General features: G+C 34.2%; 1 long non-coding RNA gene across 2 annotated transcripts in view; it reads right to left on the bottom strand.

The window, feature by feature from the left end:
- LOC108358954 (uncharacterized) overlaps positions 1–19,755 on the bottom strand; it is a 31,309-nt gene that overhangs the window by 954 nt on the left and 10,600 nt on the right. The gene's annotated exons all lie outside the window — the stretch shown is intronic.

Genomic DNA, 19,755 nt, shown 5'->3' with positions numbered 1-19,755 from the left:
AATTTTTATATATTTTTTTGTGGAATGAAAGAGGCCTTTAAATATACATATTTTTTTCGCGATAAACCTCGCTGAAAACTGCATATACTACGTTTATACATAGGTGTGCCCATACACATACACACATTCACATCCAGTAAAATAACGCAAATCTCTCGAGTAATGCATCATACGCACAAATGAAAGCAGGAAATGTTTCTATATGATTTCTATGTATGTTGTACACAAGCCGACAATAAATATTTCCACTTAATTGTTGTTCTAAAAATTTCCAAGAATTTAGCTTACAAACATAAAAGTCCACTTTAAGACCAACGCTTGAAAGGTGAATAAAAGAATTCAAGCACGCACACAAATCAAATACGCAACAACTCGAAGAAAGCCAGAAGCGGAGGCAGACGCAGACGCAGACGCAGTGGCAGCCATCAAGAGTAGAAAGGAGTTGCAAAAAAATATGTTTTTCTATTACCTTTTTCTTTTCATTTTTTATTTTTCTTTTTTTGCGTTGTTTTTTTTTCATAAAATTCTCGCATCTATATATATGTATGAATTTGTAGCTTTTTTTTTGTACACACATAAACAAGACTACAAACTACGATCAAGCAGCTTTTGAAGTGGCAGCAGCACACCGACTTGATTGCCAATAGAATAAATTGCGAAAAATCTGGAATAGAACATCAAAACGAAATAATAAAAGTGGCAGCCACGCATCCATATAAGCGCGAAAGTGGAAAACTAAAACTGCAAGCAGCATGCAACACCACAGAGCCTAGAGCTTCTTGCCACAGACTTACAGCATCAGCTTGCAACAGCAGGCCAGCAGTATGCTGCATGCGTTTAGCCAATTGCTTGTGGCTCAGCGCCGGTCATAAATGGTCGTAAATCGTAGCTTGTATGCTGACACTGCTGCTGGACTAGTCGACGCGCCAAACAACCTAACGACCGCTCGACTGACCAACCAACAAACCAACCAACCCAACGACCAGCCAGCCAAATGACCGGCCGGCCTCCGCACTGCCGCCCAACAAACCAAAACACACATTCACAGCACAGCGGTGTCGCACTGCAGCTGCTGCAATGCCAGCCAATAGCAAACACAATAAAGAAGCAATACTCGTTCATATTCGTAGTAATAGCAATGGCAATGGCAAAATCAAAGCCAAAGCCAAAGTCGCTGTGTTAGCCAAACAAATAAGGCCAAGTGCAATAACCAACTCATTTTATTGGCGAGTTGCGGATGCGAGTTACATAGTTCGCGCTCGCAGAATCTCCGGCAGTGAGTGAAAGATGTAACTTTGCAATACCTGGCAATACAAACATACATATATGTACATTTCTAAACATAAACTCTTGCTTCAACCGGCTTCTCTGTGCTCACATACATACATACATATTAGATTCCACTAGTTCGATGTACGCACTCGCAGCTGCGAAAATGCGGCAATGCGCAGAATTCTTGGCAGCGACAAGCCAACTTAGGCTATTGCGCTTCAAGTGTCTTCGGCTTGGCGATCATCACTGCAATTAAAGAATTGACCAATGCTTGATCTCGCATTCGCTTACATGCTTTTGCTGTAATTTTTTTATGGATTTTTTTTTTTATTGAAGAGTCGTCGACCACTTCTCATCCATCTTCGACGTGTTTGTATACATTCGCATTCGTCGGTTCTAAAAGCCGCTTAGAGTTTCAACTTATTAAAAAGTTTTAGAACCGAACCGCAGAAATTGAAAAATATTAACATGCACAGTACAAAAAAAAATACAACGTATGTATGTGCATTAGGGTGCATCAGTCTCCATACCAAAAATCGGTACGGGTTCTCCATGGGAAATATGAAATTTATTATATTTTAAGACTTCAGACTAGAGATGGGCACGGGATACCGTGACCCGCGGGGCTAATTTTAAAATAGCCGGGTTGGGTGGTATCGGGGAGGTCTTTAATAAATTTCCGACGATATGGAAAAATCCATTGCCGACATTTTCGATAAAACCCGCAGCCTCCAAACACCTTGTATGAAATGAGTGCTTTTTAATTTTATGTTCAGACAAAAACGAAAGACAAAGCAAAACAGACTAACCAGCAGATTTCAGATCGTTTCATATGACAAAAATATTATATTCGAGGAAAAGATATTGCATATAAAATCAATTTGAAAGCCATGTGAATTTTATTTAGTGATAGATAGCGGGACTCATGGGACCTGCGGTACAAATCTGTCGAGATGGGTGGGATCGCGATTGAATATTTAGTCCCGCGGTCGTCTCTACTTCAAACAAAATATTTCGGAAAAATAGTAAGATTAACATGAAAATACCTTCAAAAATGGAGGTTCTTATAAATAAAATAAGTATTTTACACATATATATATATTTTTTTTTAAACAGTTCAGATGATAGAAGATTTTGAGCTTAAAAGGTCTGAGATCTAGCTCACTTAAATGTTAATAAATTTGCGAAATATTAATTCCGATGGAAAAACCCCCAACTTTTTTTGGTGATGCGCCATAAAGAAGATAAGTAAGGGCATACATACATATGTACTAGCTACAAGTTGATACTGGTGGTTTTTTCGAATTTTGCATACCAACGTTACAACAGCTAAGCGCTTTTAGCTGAGATCACCAGAGCGCAATGCTAGCTTCCTTTTCCTTTTTTAGTGCAAAAAGACGCCAACAATAAAAATAGCAACTAGGATCAAGTGCTTTCCCCTTTGACTTATACGAGTCCTTCCTCTTTCTCATCCACCACTAGCGCGGCTGCCGACTCGATAGCCTTAAGAGTAGAACTCCACACCAAGCCTTTTAGGCGCTATAGCTTTCAGCGCACACAACGCAATACAAAACTCATATGTGGCTGAATAAAGTGCTGAAAGCCTGAAAAGCGGTATACACCTGACAAGCTTTTTGTGGAGTTTCTAGTCTAAGGGGTGTTACTCGGTTCAGTCGAAGGCTACTAGGTATGGGCACCGTTACCAAAAAATCGGTTTTCGATTAATCGAGGTTTTTTATTGAGGTTTTAAACCGCATACACTTGTATGTATGTATGTACATTTATTGTATAAGGATAGAAAATTATTTTTTCTTTTTAAAATGTTATTTAAAAACTTAATTTCCAAAAAAAAAAATATAATGCCGCATTTGATATATTTATTTATTCAAAAACAAACTTTTGTTAACAAACCAGAACTTCTTTTAATTTATATGTAAGCGCCATAATTTTATTTTTAACAGTCAAGGACAATGTTCAAAGTCAACTTTGCTTAACTACCAAATCAGCAAAAAAAAAATATTTAGTCGTCACTTGGAAGTTTTAGGTATGTCATAAAATTTTAATCTCATCTCGAATATATGCAAAATAATTATGTTACTCAGCTGGCGAATGTAAAAACCGAATTTTCGGTATTCGATTTAGAAGGAAAAAACGATTAACACCTATGGAAATAAATAATAGCTTGGAAAAGCTGGTTTACCAAATATAAAAAACCTGGTTTTTAAATAAACCGATCTTGTTTGAACATCCCTACTAGACAGAAACCGTACAGAGAAATGTGGAAATAAACGGCGGTTCACTTTTTGCAATTCAAAAATCGTATTTTATATTCAGATAGCAAAACCATACGATTTTAGTTTTTACATATGAAGCCAAAAAATTATGCCCATCTTTAAATGATTAAAAATGAATAACACATTTTAAAATACCTAAAAATTGATCTTATGATTTTTAAATTAATAAAATTTAGCTCAGTTTTTTAAATTTCCAAAAAGGCTATATCCTGTTTGTACAAAGCCAAGAAATTATGTCCAATTTCAATATGATCAAAAAAGTATGCCCATCATTTAGATGTCCAAAACTATACCCAATCTTTAAATTACTAAAGATCTATGTCCAGTTTTTAAATTTGCGAAAGTTATTTCATTTTTAAATAACTCAAAAACTATATTGAAATTGCAAAAAATTGATGTCAAGTTTTTAAATTGCACAAAAAAATTTATGTCTAGTTTTTAAATGGCCAAAAACTTGTGTATATCCATTTTTTAAATTGCCAAAAATATATGTTCAAGAATTATACCCAGTTTTTAATTTTAAATATGTAGCAAAAAATTTATGTCGAGTTTTTACTTGGCCAAAAATTTATGTCCAGTTTTTAAATGGCCAAAAATATATGTATGTTCGGTTTTATTAGACCAAAAATATACACATATGCCCACAAATTAAAGTTATCCTTTGTTGAGACACAAAACTTGCGGCTACAAGGGGCGATAGTACTGTTAAAAAACAACCGTTATGTTAGCCAGTGATGTATATACACATGTACCTACATATATACATATGTAGCTTATACAGAAAAAAATATCCTTAATATTGGCTGAACCGTCTGAACTATTCAACATAGCTTTTTCTACTTCGACAGAACCACCTTTTTTGGGTTCATATTAATTTAACAAAAAATATCTCCAGCAAAAATAAAACCCTTGCAAGCATTTCTAATCCCGTACGTACGCGTAGTAACAAAAAACAAAAATTGCAGTCAGACGTTGCCAGAAGATAAACATAAAAAAGGTGAGCAAAAAAATGTTTCTGCTTGCGTTGCCAATAAGAATGTCAAGTCATTTCTCATATACCCTAAAAGGCATATAAAAGTATAGACATACTTATGCGCATATACATATGTACATGTGTATGTACGCACACAAACTTACTTGCACATTTTGAAAAAAAAAACTTTTTTGTTTTGCTTTTATTTGTAATGGAAAAAAGTTTAGAAACCTTGCCAACATTGCCATTTGGCTGCCTTTTTTATCTGTCCTAATTCATCCACTTCGGTACAAAATTCCTTTCTTACAACTGCCACACTTAAATTTGTTGGCAATTTTGCAAATACCAAATTCGAAAGATATTCACACGAGTGCTTTTATTTACATGTGTATGTATGTACACTGAGGGGAAAAATAGTAAAATCAAACATAAACGTATTTGATTTTTTTCGGTTTTATCTTAATTATGAAAAAGCATCCGTGAAGTGCAAAACGCCATCCATGAAGTGGAAAATGCTTCCTTTTACAACTTTTTCTACTATTTTACTATTTTTCCCTTTCAGTGTATACTCTAATAAGTGCGTGCTAAATTTTCCTATGATAGTATTATCTTTAAATACGAACATTTTTAAATTATAAGCAAACAAAAAATATGCATTTTTACTATGCGTTTTTTCCCTCAGTGTATGTATATATACCTACATATATATATCACAATTTTTATTACCGAGAGAATGTGTTTATAAAAAAACCACAATGTCCGGCGAATTTTCCAAACTTTTCTTGGCATTTAATAATATGTCCACTACCTTGAAGTCGCCTTCGCAATTTATAGTATCTATCCTGCGCGCTATCCTTCTTGTCTACAAACAGCAAAGAATACACTCGCACACATGCAGAGCGCCAAAAAAAAAAAAACTGTGCAGCGTGTGACATTCGTCAAAAGCAAAAATGTCATTGCTCTGCTTGGCTACAAACGTATATATCAACAATCAGATACCTATATATATGTATGTATATTAGGGTGGTCCAAAACAAGTAAAATCGGCATTTTAATGCTCTCACCCCCTAGGATTATTCTATAACGAAAAAGAGTTTAGAGGTCACTCAAAGCGCTCAAAGTTGTCCATGTATTTTATGTGGGGAAAAAATAGCTTTTCGTAGAAAGGGTTTAGAATTCTTGAACATCAATATTTTTCGGTCGTAAAATTCCGGTTATCTACAGAAGACTTTCAATAATAATACCCAATTGTTTATTTAACAACTATTTTAATACTAACGGTTTTGTATTGGTTCCTCCATTGCATTTTTCGAGATTTTGGGGGTTTTTGGCAGACCTATACATTATAGTTACTATGAAAAAATGGTTAAATAAACAATTGGGTATTATTATTGGGAGACTCCTGCAGTGAAAAAGAGGGTTTCCGATCGAAAAATATGTATTTTTAAGAACTCTATATCATTTCTACGAAAAGTTTTTTTTTCATAGAAAATACATAAAAAACTTTGAGCGCTTTGAGCGACCTCTAAATACACAGGTCCACAAAAAAAAATCGATGAAAGGTTCCTTTGACCAAACCTAGTCTGTTATATGTTTTTGGGGTCGCTGAACACGAATCTCTGAAGTCCGTTTTGCTCCATCACGTCTGGTTTTTTTTCTAACCTCAAAAAACATCTCGGATTTTCTCTGTGACGTAGAAAAAAATCCAAGTTTGGTCAAAGGAACCTTTCATCCATTTTTTTTGCGATATTTTTTGATTTCTAAATAAAAAAAGGAGGGGTATAATTTTTTTCGATATAGAACAAGGGGAGCCGGGGGGATGAGAGCATAAAAGTTCCGACTTTAATTATTCACATGCATTTTTGGACCACCCTAATATTATACATTCCAAAGTACATGGATATGCATGTGGCTGACTATTAGTGCTCATGTCGGAACAGATACATACATCCATATGTATCCATATTAGATATTTACGAGTATATCCATGAATTTGTCTATTACTTTGGCCATGTATTTATGTATATAGGTAGGTTCACACGTGTCTGCATGTGCATACATATGTACATACGTACATTTTTGCGTACGTGTGCACGTTCGTTAGTGCGTTAGCCTCTCAGCTTCGGATTTCTAACTGGCATTACAAGTTTTTGCCAAGATTCTGTCCGTCCATCCGTCCAAACGTCCGTCGGATCGTTGTTGCTCTATGTTTTTTATACAAACATACGCAGTACTTTTCGTCGTTTTATTTTCACTTCTCCTTTACCGCCGTTTCTTCGCTAGTTTCTGGTTATTTTTCTATTTCTACTTTTTTTATTTAACTAGAATTTTCTATTCCAAAAAAAAAAACAACGCGAACATCCACAACAACAACACCTCCATCACAAGCAACAACAAGCGCAACAACAGCAGTCGCAGTGGAAAGTGAGTGCCTGCAACAACGACTTCCACCCTGCCCCTCCCCCTGCCCGTTCGCAACCAGCAATGCACATTTTTGCTTTTTGCACTGTCTAATAAGTCTACATTGCCGGCACCTTCGTCGCGACCTCTACTATTTCCACTTCTTTCTCTACAAAAATCTTACGAGCTCAGCGTCGCATTTGCCTTTTTTCTCACCTTACCGCCGTAACGCAATCGCTGCACCTTCCTTCTATGCAAGTAAGTCCCTGTGTATGTATGTATATATGTATGTGAGTATGTAGTTCAACGCACAAGCGTAGTTTTCATAGCAGGTTTTCGCTTCTGATTGTTTACGGTGCTAATGTACAGTGTGTCAAACTAAGAGAAAAAACCGTACTACATACATAAATAGCTTAGGTTAAGTTAGGTTAGAATAGCGGCATAAAACTCAACGCCAAAGTAGCTTGATAGCTTTTGCTGTGGTATTCTTGGTCCTCTATAACACTGGATATCTACAAAAGGATGCTCTCCCACGCGGTTTGTTCTCGTTTCTGTCGCTTCAAAGTTATATGTATGGTTCCGATAGGGGATGAGATTTGATCCCTTATTGAGATCATTAAGGATCGTTGATATGACCAAGGATCCTAACTGCTATATAGTACATCTATCTCGTCTGAATACTTTTCTTTCTGCTTCTTGTTTGGCGCTGTAGCCCCCTGAGAGATCTGTAATCAATTCGCACGCCAATAATTTTTCTTCTATGCCAACTGACGCCAATTAGAAATGCTAGGGGAATTATGACGGTCCGCAGTTACGAATGTGCCGTAGGAGATAGATTCTGCTCGGGTGAAGTTTCCCCACTGGTTTCAGTGCTATTAGCATTTAGCTGAGAGGAAATGTGTTTTCTATATAATTTACGTATTTTATGGGCATCGGTCACTTGGTCGAAGTAGTTGTTCTTACAGGAATTCGCCCCGGTATTGAAATCTTCCTTAAGTTGCGTAATTTTCTGCTAAAATTTTCTGGGGTTTTTCCTGTCTGCCAGCATTTTAAGCCCTCTCGGGAATTATACGTTTCACATCACTCTCCTTAGCTCCCTATATTATCTCAAATAGCTCGTGTTGCGCCGGAATGCTTTGCAGGCGGCATATTTTTTCTCAAGTCGATCAGGCTACATTTGCGTACGGTGGGGACTAAAGTTTGGCGGGGCAGCTAGCTCTCGTTAGCGGCTCATAAAAGAGGTTTTTGGTTGCCTCGTCGAAAATTCGACACCGAATTTGCGATACTTCACAAGCGAGTTTCATTCAAGACATCATTTTTATTTTCATTATTTCATTTCCAGATCCTGGGGTATATAAATAGGTCATCATTGATCGTCTTTTGACGAAAGGAGGAAGGACGAGGAATTCCTTCGTGTAGGGAGAGGGATGACACTTCATAGGATCGTTACTGACCCCCTCTTGATGTCGTGTCACGAATACATACTTAACTAGCTTCAATATTATTTGCAATCTAATTACATTGCAGCTGCAAAATTCCCAAAAATTATTTCATCGCACATGACCCACTGTGCAGTGTTGCGTCGTTACAGTATTACGCTGACTTAGCGTCACATCGTCGTTTGAGTCACTTTGTCGCTTCGTCAAAATGGCAATTTTAAAGCCCCAGCGTTGTAAAAATCGTAGAAAAAACTTCGTAAAATAAAATGAAGGAAGAAAAAAAAAGCACGAGAAACGGCAGCAGATATAAAAACAACAAAAAACTATAAAATTACCTTTCCTTAAAGGTTTTTTCCGCGACGCTACACAATTTATTTTTGCGTTTTTACAAATTTTTCATTTTTTGCACTTTTCGTTTTTTTTTTTTCACTCGACTTTTACTGGCTGTGTTTTCTTTTTGTTTCTTCGTTTGTCACTTTTTTTTCATCTATTTCTGACTTTGCTGCTCTACAGCTTTTGCTGCTGTTTTTCTTACACTGCTTTTCATTTATTATTATTTCCACCTCGCCTCCCATCCCACCTGTCGTCCCGGCCCAACGTGTTGTCGTGTCCGTCCAAAGTCGACTTGAGTTTCGAGTGCGAGAATTGCTGGAGATATGTACCTAAAAACAAATTGTAAATAGCTGTAAGTATACTTATGGCTGTGTGTGTATTCGTATGAGTATGTGAACCCTCCGCCAGGCGTGCAACCGTCCGACCCTCCAGCACCTTAACTTTATTGCCGGCAAAAACCTCAGTTTTTGCACTGCCACCCAATTCGCAGTTCGCCTATTTGCTTTTGTTTTTTTTACGGACGTATGTATGTATGTGTGTATGTGTCCATTAATGTATGTATGTATGCTTGTAAATGCGTTAACTTTTTTCGCGTAATCTCACCGTATATTGAGTACCTTTTTCTACTACAGCAGCAACTACAACAACTGCACTTTTTTTCCAAATAATTTCGCAATTTGTTAAAGCAAAATGCTGGGGAAAAAACATTCTACCATTTTTGTTATATAAATTGGATTTTCTTCTTCTTACGATTTATTGCTGTTGGCTAATATACCGCAGCATATGGAAGTACCTATGTATGTATGTACACATATTTGTATGTAATTGATAGATTCAGTAGCTGAGGAGGCAGTCAGAAGCAACAACAACAACCGGAAAAATAGAAACTAAATACAATTTTCTATAGAGTTCTAGCTCTAAGTTTAGACTTTTTTCTGGCCTTTGAGAAAAACTACCAATCAAATGAACACGTGTGTGTCATAGAAAAGTGCACAACGTGGCCATACATACATATATGTAGATACATTAGGGTTCATCACCAAAAAAAACTCGCTGTTTTTTCACAACAATTATGAAATTTATTATTTTTTAAGACTTGTGACAAAATATTTCCGATTTAAAAATATGTACGTCCAAAAATCTCATTATTTTGATTCCACTGATAAAATTTTTCAACATTTTTATGCAGATCTTTTAAGCTTAAACTCCTCCTCCTATTGTCTGAGTTAATTTTTTAGAAAAAAAATTTTTAAAATTTTATTTTATTTATAAAAAACAAAATTTTTGGATTTATTTTAAAAAAAAGTTCATTTCACGTAAATCTTAATATTTTTCCGAAAAATTTTTGGCGACAGTGTTATGGCCTTATTCATAAAAAATAAAGTAGCTTATAAAGGGTTTATAAATTGGAAAATGTATGAAAACGTCAATTTATAAAGCTCTTTAAACCTACTTTATTTTTTATGAATAAGGCCATTAGAATATAATAAATTTTACATTTCCAATGGGAAAACAGTACCGATTTTTTTTTTTTGTATGGGAGTGATGCACCCTAATATACATTCAGACATAATCACATATTCTCATAAAAGTGCATTGTTTCATATTCATTATTCTTATAACCGTTAATTCTAAATAAGGCAAGAAACGCCTCGAGTTATAAAATTATGCAGGTGCGAGCAAAACTTTCTATGTACAGTACGTATGTACTTATATATGTACATACATACACATATCCATATATACATTTGTAAGTACGGTAAACGATTGCATATGCATTATTTTCTCCATATCTACCAAATTGATCAAACGGAAATATTTGGCTATAACCGATACCGCAGTCAAACGCACTTGCTCTAACCTGTACATAGTTAATGTTCTGCGAAATGCTAGTAGTCTCAAGCGTTACGGTCAGCATTCTTCTTCCTCCATGGACCTAGCTTGGGTTAGGTTACGGTGGTTGCCAGCACGTTCACCTCCTCCTCCTCGTCCCTGTCGCCACAACAAAAACCGTAGCTCATACGCTTACGATGTGCTCCCATTAAGCAGTGCTCTGTAATGATACCGCCCACTGGGTCAATAATGGGGCGACAAATGCGTATGAGAATTTTAGATCTTTTCTCATTGATACTTGACCAGATCTGCTTAGTACCGGAACAAGTTGGTTCCTTCGCCCATCGTACGTTGGTCAATTCAATGAAAACATTTTTAGTCGGTGTTTACACGAAGACTGTGGGACGCCTAATATGACGTGCAGAGCTAACTGATCTTAGGTGAGTTCTCTCCCCTTGCAAGCTTATCTGATGCGCACTTTCCAGGTATTTCACTGTACCCGGGTACCCATACCGCGTTAATGGTCTCTTTCGCTGCTTCACAGTCAGAATAAATGGTAACGAACTGTAGAGAAGTTGCCACAAGCTGAGATTTAGTGAGAGCTGTTTTTATAGTAAATTCCGCTACCAAGCTTTTTATCCAGCATTGACCGTAAGGATGGCGGTAGATCCTGGATCTAACTCCGAGCGATTTACATAGTGCCTTCCGTCTGCAATTCTGGTCGAAAACCTATTTTCTAGGCAAATGATTGGGCTGCTGGAATGTGCCCAGTCCTTACTTCTTTACGAAATCCAATAGGTTGTTTGGTGACCTTCTATTTAGATACCTATTGGAATTCGTAATTTGTTCTTGTCATATTTTTTCCTATTGTATCATCCTAGTAGTTTCTTTGCCTGTGCTGTGTGTTCTTCTTGTGCTCTCTTCTCATATAAGATATTCTCTCTAAGGATGTGGTCATTTTGGAAGAAGCGTTCGATACCTATTGTTGTTGTGGGTGCTGTGGCTTCCTTATAAGCACGCCTGTCTCGACGCTACCTTCTACGACTTTGCGATACGAAACTCAGAGAAAGATAACTTTGTTGTTTGCCGCTAAGGAAGTTAAGTTCTGAACACATTGAAAACGACGAGCTACCGACCACAGCTTCCAATTTGTCATCTTTATTATCTAAGCGCTTTGTCGATGGCGACATGATTTCTTTGAACGCGGCAGCGACATCATGAATTTGTATGAGTTTGACATAAAAGAAGAGGAAGAACCTTATCTGTCGCCAGAAAAATAGAAATAGATCTAATCTGGCCACAACCACAGCCGTCGCGTAGCCCGGTCGTCGCCAAAATAATTATCTACATAAGAGTACGTGTTAAAATAATTTGACAGCTGTGGTTTGTAGCTCGTCGTTTTCATTGTGTTCGGGCTATTAGTCTCCCTATGAGCTCGATAAGTAATGAAGACTTTATTTCAGGGGAAAGAAGATTCCTGAGTGCGGCCTAGCATGCATCCTATGTATGTATATATGTTTGTTCGTTTATGTGTATGTACATATATTTTTATTGTGATATACTTATGTAATTTATTTTTAGAATAACAATAATGGCAAATCTGCGGTGATACAGCAAAACGGTGTATGTCAATTAGTACCCTTAGCACTTAGATGGTATGTTACCAGCACCANGCAAATCTGCGGTGATACAGCAAAACGGTGTATGTCAATTAGTACCCTTATAGCACTTAGATGGTATGTTACCAGCACCGGTACGCATCTGCGAATCGTTACACCCTAATAAACGAATGTCAAAACTGTCTACCTTTGGCTGATGAAGATGAACGATTAACAGAAGCGATCAGATACAGATAACAGCTCATTTAAGCACCGAAATGCATTTCAATTTAATAATAATTATAATTTTTCCGAGTATACTATTTAAATTATCATTGTGGAAAATCCCACCCATTAAAAATATGGGGTAGTGTAAAATCGAATTTACATAAATTAAACTGAAAGTGACTCACAAATAAAATCTCACTAATCAGCCGAAAACCCCAGCTCAATATTTTAATTAACAATTGTACTGAGCTTGAAACCATAGTTATGGAATTATTTTTAATGAAAAAAAAAACAATAATCACTACAAACCCAGATCAAGACCCAGATACTGACTTTGGCTTCTTCTTTGATGTCCAGAGTGTCACGATTCAGATCCCGTGAGTTTGATTTAAAAAGAAAATTTCCGAAAAATATGTGTGTTGTTTCTTAAAAAAACATCAGCAATGTATGGCCTCTTAGGCAGAATATAAATTTTTGTGATCAATATTGGAAAGAAAGGAAAAAGAGAAAGAAAGGGCACCCACGAACATAATAAAAGGACCAAGTGCAGAGGGACCGCTCTGCACTCGGGGGAGTTAAAATTGAAACAATCTCGTAAAGCAAAGAGGCGATTGGCCAAGTTTTTCGATCTCGGCTCAAACCGACGAACGGTTGAAGGGTAGGGTGGGTGTAAGTCGGAGTTTTAATGCTTTTACCTGAGTGACCCGACAATGTCAGTCTTTACTTCAGAAGTGGATAGCAAGCAAGGTTTTCAAAACAAAGTATTTTTTTTTATGTTAATATTCAAACAAATTCAATGATTGAGACCTCATTTTGAAGAGGAGAAACCCAAGTGCATACGTGCAAAAATAGTCACCTTGTTAAAATTTGGTTATTTCTTAAAAAGCTAAGAGCACTATCTCCAGTTAATCCAGTTCCATATATTCCATAATACTCAACTTTTCCAAACCCTGGTGGCTCTCTCCTTCTAATATTTTTTTTTTTAATTTCGTGGATGTCTATATTTTGTACATAGAACGCAAGAAAAGGGTGCACCATGATGTCAATATTTTAAGGACCACCCTAAAACATATGTATGTACCTAGCATTGATTAATAGCACATCTCGTAAGATAGTTGCATCAAAAAATCCTTTATTGGAAAAGACCTTTTTTCACAAACACACATCTGAAATATTTATCAAAATATGTCCCGTTTTCAATGCCAAAATATTTTTATTTTACAACGCTTTTATCAACTTGCTCAATGTTGTATGTCCAGACCGCTTTTAATGTTGTACGTCCAGACCACCATTTATACTAGCTGCATTTTTTTGTAAGCGAGCGACAAAAGAACGCTCAACTCGGGTAAAATTTCCTTTTAGCTACTTAAGCAACCCTGTTGGTAGCTGGCAAGAAAATGTGATTAGTTTGACGGGGTTTAGATATAAAAATTTAAATGAGTAATTGTGCGAGGTATTTGCGTATAAAAAGGAAGCAAAAATTTCCCTCTCCACTTTCCCATTAACAATTCACAATAGAGCACTTTTTTCACTTACCAACACTTGCCTTCAGGTCGCGTATTTTTTAACCGACCTGGCTGTGCTCGGATAAATAGCCGAGTTTGTGTTGTTGCTTTGCATGTCTCTCGTCATTTAAGCGAGTGTTCTTTTGTAGCTCGGTTGCAAAAGAATGCACCTACTATAAATGTAGCAAAGCTATTTACCTAGTCTAGATATCAACCTCGTTGTAGGCATCATATCAAGGAGATACAATTAGAAGAATCTAGATGTCGCCCCGCCAGAAGAAGTTAAATATTGCGCCTAAATATATGCACTATTTATATAGGTCACAGCGGAAATGGACGACACGCCATTTCTTTTTAATATACAACGCTTTTATAAATGGGCTAAAAAGTATAAAATAATATTTCTCAGTCCCACAGAATTTGTTTTGATAACTTTTGATTTTGAAATGTTAGCAAAAGTCATTATAAACAATTAATGACATTGAAAATGAAAAGCGTGGGGCGCATGTAATACACTTGAATTGATATGAAAAGTAACATATGTACATATGTATGTATGTGGGCATATGAATAACGACCGCTTAAAATCGATCTCAAATTTGTACTTTCGCTGTAGAATGTTATGTAGTTTGACTATTGTCAATGAAATCGAATGCTTTGTATTGCAGGCGCTCCACGTTTTTCGTTTTCAATGTCATTAGTTGTTTATAATGACTTTTGCTAAAATTTCAAATCAAAAGTTATCAAAACAAATTCTGTGGGACTGAGAAATATTATTTTTTATTTTTTAGTCCATTTATAAAAGCGTTGTATATTAAAAAGTTTTTTTTTTATTTTATTTATTTTTTAATATGGATACATATGTACATATACATATATTAAGTACATACATATGTATATATTTATGTAAATATGTGTGCAGATGTATTAATCCTTAACTCAATACAATTTGTCGACGAGGTTTTTTATGCAATTTAATTTTTCATTTTTATTACTTGCGCTGTTATTTACTTCATATTTTTATTTTATTTTCCAANCTATTGTCAATGAAATCGAATGCTTTGTATTGCAGGCGCTCCACGTTTTTCGTTTTCAATGTCATTAGTTGTTTATAATGACTTTTGCTAAAATTTCAAATCAAAAGTTATCAAAACAAATTCTGTGGGACTGAGAAATATTATTTTTTATTTTTTAGTCCATTTATAAAAGCGTTGTATATTAAAAAGTTTTTTTTTTATTTTATTTATTTTTTAATATGGATACATATGTACATATACATATATTAAGTACATACATATGTATATATTTATGTAAATATGTGTGCAGATGTATTAATCCTTAACTCAATACAATTTGTCGACGAGGTTTTTTATGCAAATTAATTTTTCATTTTTATTACTTGCTGCGCTGTTATTTACTTCATATTTTTATTTTATTTTCCAGCTCGGCTATAAGAAAAAATCCCCCACTTTGGTGAGTTAACAAACAGAATTAAAATGAAATGAAATAAAATAAATAAAAAAGCAATGAAAAAACACTTTGAATTCGTAGAGCTACAGATAGGCTCGACAAAAACAGTTCAGTCTCCCTGCCGCACCGCCAACTAACTGAGTGAGGATTGCGACTGACTATTCTATATAGTATACATATGTATGTATGTATGTATGTATGTACTTTCATTGGATTGGGTTCGAGGTTGAACTTCTGAAAAACTGACAAAGGGCAATGTGGCAATGAGAAGAGTAAAGTAAACTTTTGGGAGGAGCCAAGAGATGTACAAAGGGGGTGAATTGGGGGCAATGGCTTTTGGTATGATTCATAAAAACGACTTTTAAATTTATACAATTATTCTTTATACCTATGAGTGTATATATGTATGTATGTATGTATGCACGTTTTTATTTGTTTACGCCATTTTCATCTCGCTTTGTGGGTTTTTTGTTTTTCACGCGAAAATATAATTTATTTACTTTTTTGATCAGTGTTTTAAATTTTTTTTCACATATTTCGTCTTAATTTAAAATTCACCAGAATATTTAAAAATGTTTTCTGCGATTTTAAGTTCTTCTTAACTTTATCACAAAAAAAAAAAAAACATTTGAGTTCAAGTGAAATCATTGGTTGCCGCTGTAGTCGAGTCGTTAGAGCAGCGAACTACTACTGAATGAAACCCAGATTCGATTCCTGGCTCGGTAAACATCTTTTTCTTCTTCTTGTTTAGCACTGAAACGATTTGTTAGGATTTTCCCCGTGCGCTATAACCAAGGACATCGGGTGGTACAGGCAACACCTCTTTTTGGTATCGAAAGCTTTGGCTAGAGCAAATTTTTCGATGGCTTTGGACAAGCCAATCTGCGTAACAATCACGTTTTTGATAGATAATATAGCTAAAGCGTTTAATTTGTCTTGGGACGAAAAACTTCGCTCCAAACATTTGGAAATACATCGAACACATTTTTCTTGACGGATGCATGGTTGTACTCTGCATTGATTTATTCATAAACAGCCAGGGAGATGAGAAATTCAAATCGCATCGTTTTGTCAGCTTCCTAAATTTCTTTCGCCTGATATTTAATGACTTTAACCATTTCCAGTCTCTTTTCCCAACGAGTTGTGTGTAAGGTTTGAAGGTGAGATTTTTGACATGATTTTTGAAGATGGTCCATCTCTGCGTAGATGCTCAGAATAGAAAGCAGATGCGCTGAAGAGGCAGCATGGCCCTTCACCAATTTTAAAGAATGCCATACCACTGTACAAATGGTACTCTCGCATTTAGTTGCCCACACTAACACTGGTATTTTCTTCCGTCGGGACGTGGGCGCAAATGAAACAAGATTTTAAAGAATCTCGCTTTGATATCTATGTATATGGCAGGTGTAGTAGACGCCCAAAGACGAAAGTATTTCTTTCCTTGATTCGTCCAACGCATCAAACAGCGAGCAGAGAGGGACCTTCTTTATTAAAGGTCCGGACATTCCAAATGATTTCCCTCATATCATAGTTCCTTAACCGTCGTCATGAAAAGCGGAGCCTATCGGTGGTTTCGTAGGTAGATAATAAATAATGGCTAACATATAAAAGACTATAGCTAATAGATAAAATATAATAAATACGGATACAAGATAACAGACAAAAATTGATAAAAGAAAAAATATAAATAATAAGAAAAAATTGACAATAGATAGTATTTAAATAGTAGATTAGAGAAAATAGATGCTAGATAATAGATGCTAGATAACAGATAATAGATAATAGATAATAGATAATAGATAATAGATAATAGATAATAGATAATAGATAATAGATAATAGATAATAGATAATAGATAATAGATAATAGATAATAGATAATAGATAATAGATAATAGATAATAGATAATAGATAATAGATAATAGATAATAGATAATAGATAATAGATAATAGATAATAGATAATAGATAATAGATAATAGATAATAGATAATAGATAATAGATAATAGATAATAGATAATAGATAATAGATAATAGATAATAGATAATAGATAATAGATAATAGATAATAGATAATAGATAATAGATAATAGATAATAGATAATAGATAATAGATAATAGATAATAGATAATAGATAATAGATAATAGATAATAGATAATAGATAATAGATAATAGATAATAGATAATAGATAATAGATAATAGATAATAGATAATAGATAATAGATAATAGATAATAGATAATAGATAATAGATAATAGATAATAGATAATAGATAATAGATAATAGATAATAGATAATAGATAATAGATAATAGATAATAGATAATAGATAATAGATAATAGATAATAGATAATAGATAATAGATAATAGATAATAGATAATAGATAATAGATAATAGATAATAGATAATAGATAATAGATAATAGATAATAGATAATAGATAATAGATAATAGATAATAGATAATAGATAATAGATAATAGATAATAGATAATAGATAATAGATAATAGATAATAGATAATAGATAATAGATAATAGATAATAGATAATAGATAATAGATAATAGATAATAGATAATAGATAATAGATACATATAACTATAGTAGATCAATGTCCATCCCATACATAGTACATTGTAGATTATTAAATTTCAAATATTCTTGTACACCCATACACACACGAAATGAGTGCAGTAGAAAAACAAATTATCTTTTTTGCTAAATGCAATTCATATATATATATTTGCTCTTGGGCAGTGCAGCAAGTATCTCGTAAGTAATTACTAAGTGTTTTTCCTTGCTATATTTATTGCATTTTTGAAAAACAAAAAAGTCGATTTCTACTTACAGTTTCTCTACGAATACCTAGATNTTTTTGAAAAACAAAAAAGTCGATTTCTACTTACAGTTTCTCTACGAATAGCTAGATATACATACATACATACTGCGTTTCTACGCCTTTTTATGAATGCATATGTACTATGTATGTACATAAACTAGCGAGAATCTCAAGGGGATTTCATTTGAAGTTTTTCATTATTTTCAATTTGCTTTGTTCTTGTTTTTTTCTAATTTTTTTGCACTTCGTATTTTGTATTCATTGTCTTCGCTTTTTTATATATGTAAATGTGTATGTATTTCGCTATACTGCCTTTTTTGCAAGAATTTTGTTTTTGTTGTTGTTCTTTTTTATATCCGTCAGCTATTTAATAATAAAATTGCGCCGCTTTTTATGCATATTTTTATTGTTTGTTATATTTCAATTTTGTTACTGTAGTTATGGTGATTTTTTATAAAAATTTTTCTTAACACACATTTAGTATATAATCATGCACATGTATAGTGCATACATACATACATGTGTATGTATAGTTTAGTGTTTTTTACAAATGCACTGAGATTTTTTCAACATTCGTCTGACAATCAGAAAGTGTGTGAATATACATGGTTAAGTATACATATGTATGTACGTAATATATACATGTATATGTATGCACACATAAATAAAAGTATGAGTACTATATCTTGCTACAAATTTATTTGAAATGATAAAAATATTTTTAATTGAATTTAATTCAAGGAGAGTCTAGTTTTTGTTGCCATATTCTTGATTTTTGTTTTTGTTTTTTTTTTGCTCTTTTTTCGTGTTATATTTGTACTTTTTATAAAAATTTAATTTCCTGCTTTTAATGGGAATTTCGTAATTTTATTTATAAATGCAAAAACAAAAACAAAACAAAAAAATATAAAAAAGCACGTCAAATTGCGTACACAACTCGATAAATGAACGTAACGAAAGGAAACCTCGTTCGATGTGGAATGCAGTAAACTTACGCACATACATACATACATATAAACATTTAGGTACATAAATATCTACCTTCAAAGTTTTTGTAAATACTTATATATAAGTGCATATATACTTTTCAACAAATTGAAAGGTTTTATGTGGCACAGACTTTATAGCCACCGTTGAGATACTCAGCACCCAATCTCATCCCACAATGCATATGAAAGTTAATGTTGAGCATAAATTTTTGGGGTTTTTTGAGAGTTGAAGGGTAGACTGAAAGTCTTGTANCAGCACCCAATCTCATCCCACAATGCATATGAAAGTTAATGTTGAGCATACATTTTTTGGGGTTTTTTGAGAGTTGAAGGGTAGACTGAAAGTCTTGTTCGGTGAAAAGCAGACTGCGACTATGGAATTGTCATAGTGGCTGTTCACTTTTCGCCGTACAAAGTTTTTATTCACTCTCCAAAGGTATAAAGTTTGATGCACCTTTTGTGCTTAAATTTTTTGTGCTCAACTCTAAGAAAACCAAAAATTTGTGCGCAACTTTCAAAAAACCAAAAATGTATACCCAATGTTTACTTTCAAGCGTTCATATGTGCATATGTATGTAAA

This window comes from Rhagoletis zephyria, unplaced genomic scaffold (genome assembly GCF_001687245.7).
Source record: "Rhagoletis zephyria isolate East Lansing unplaced genomic scaffold, Rhagoletis_zephyria_1.1 Rzeph_scaffold_00317, whole genome shotgun sequence".
Taxonomy (NCBI): domain Eukaryota; kingdom Metazoa; phylum Arthropoda; class Insecta; order Diptera; family Tephritidae; genus Rhagoletis; species Rhagoletis zephyria.
The sequence above is the reverse complement of the archived record's forward strand: the minus strand, read 5'-3'. Positions and strand labels throughout refer to the sequence as shown.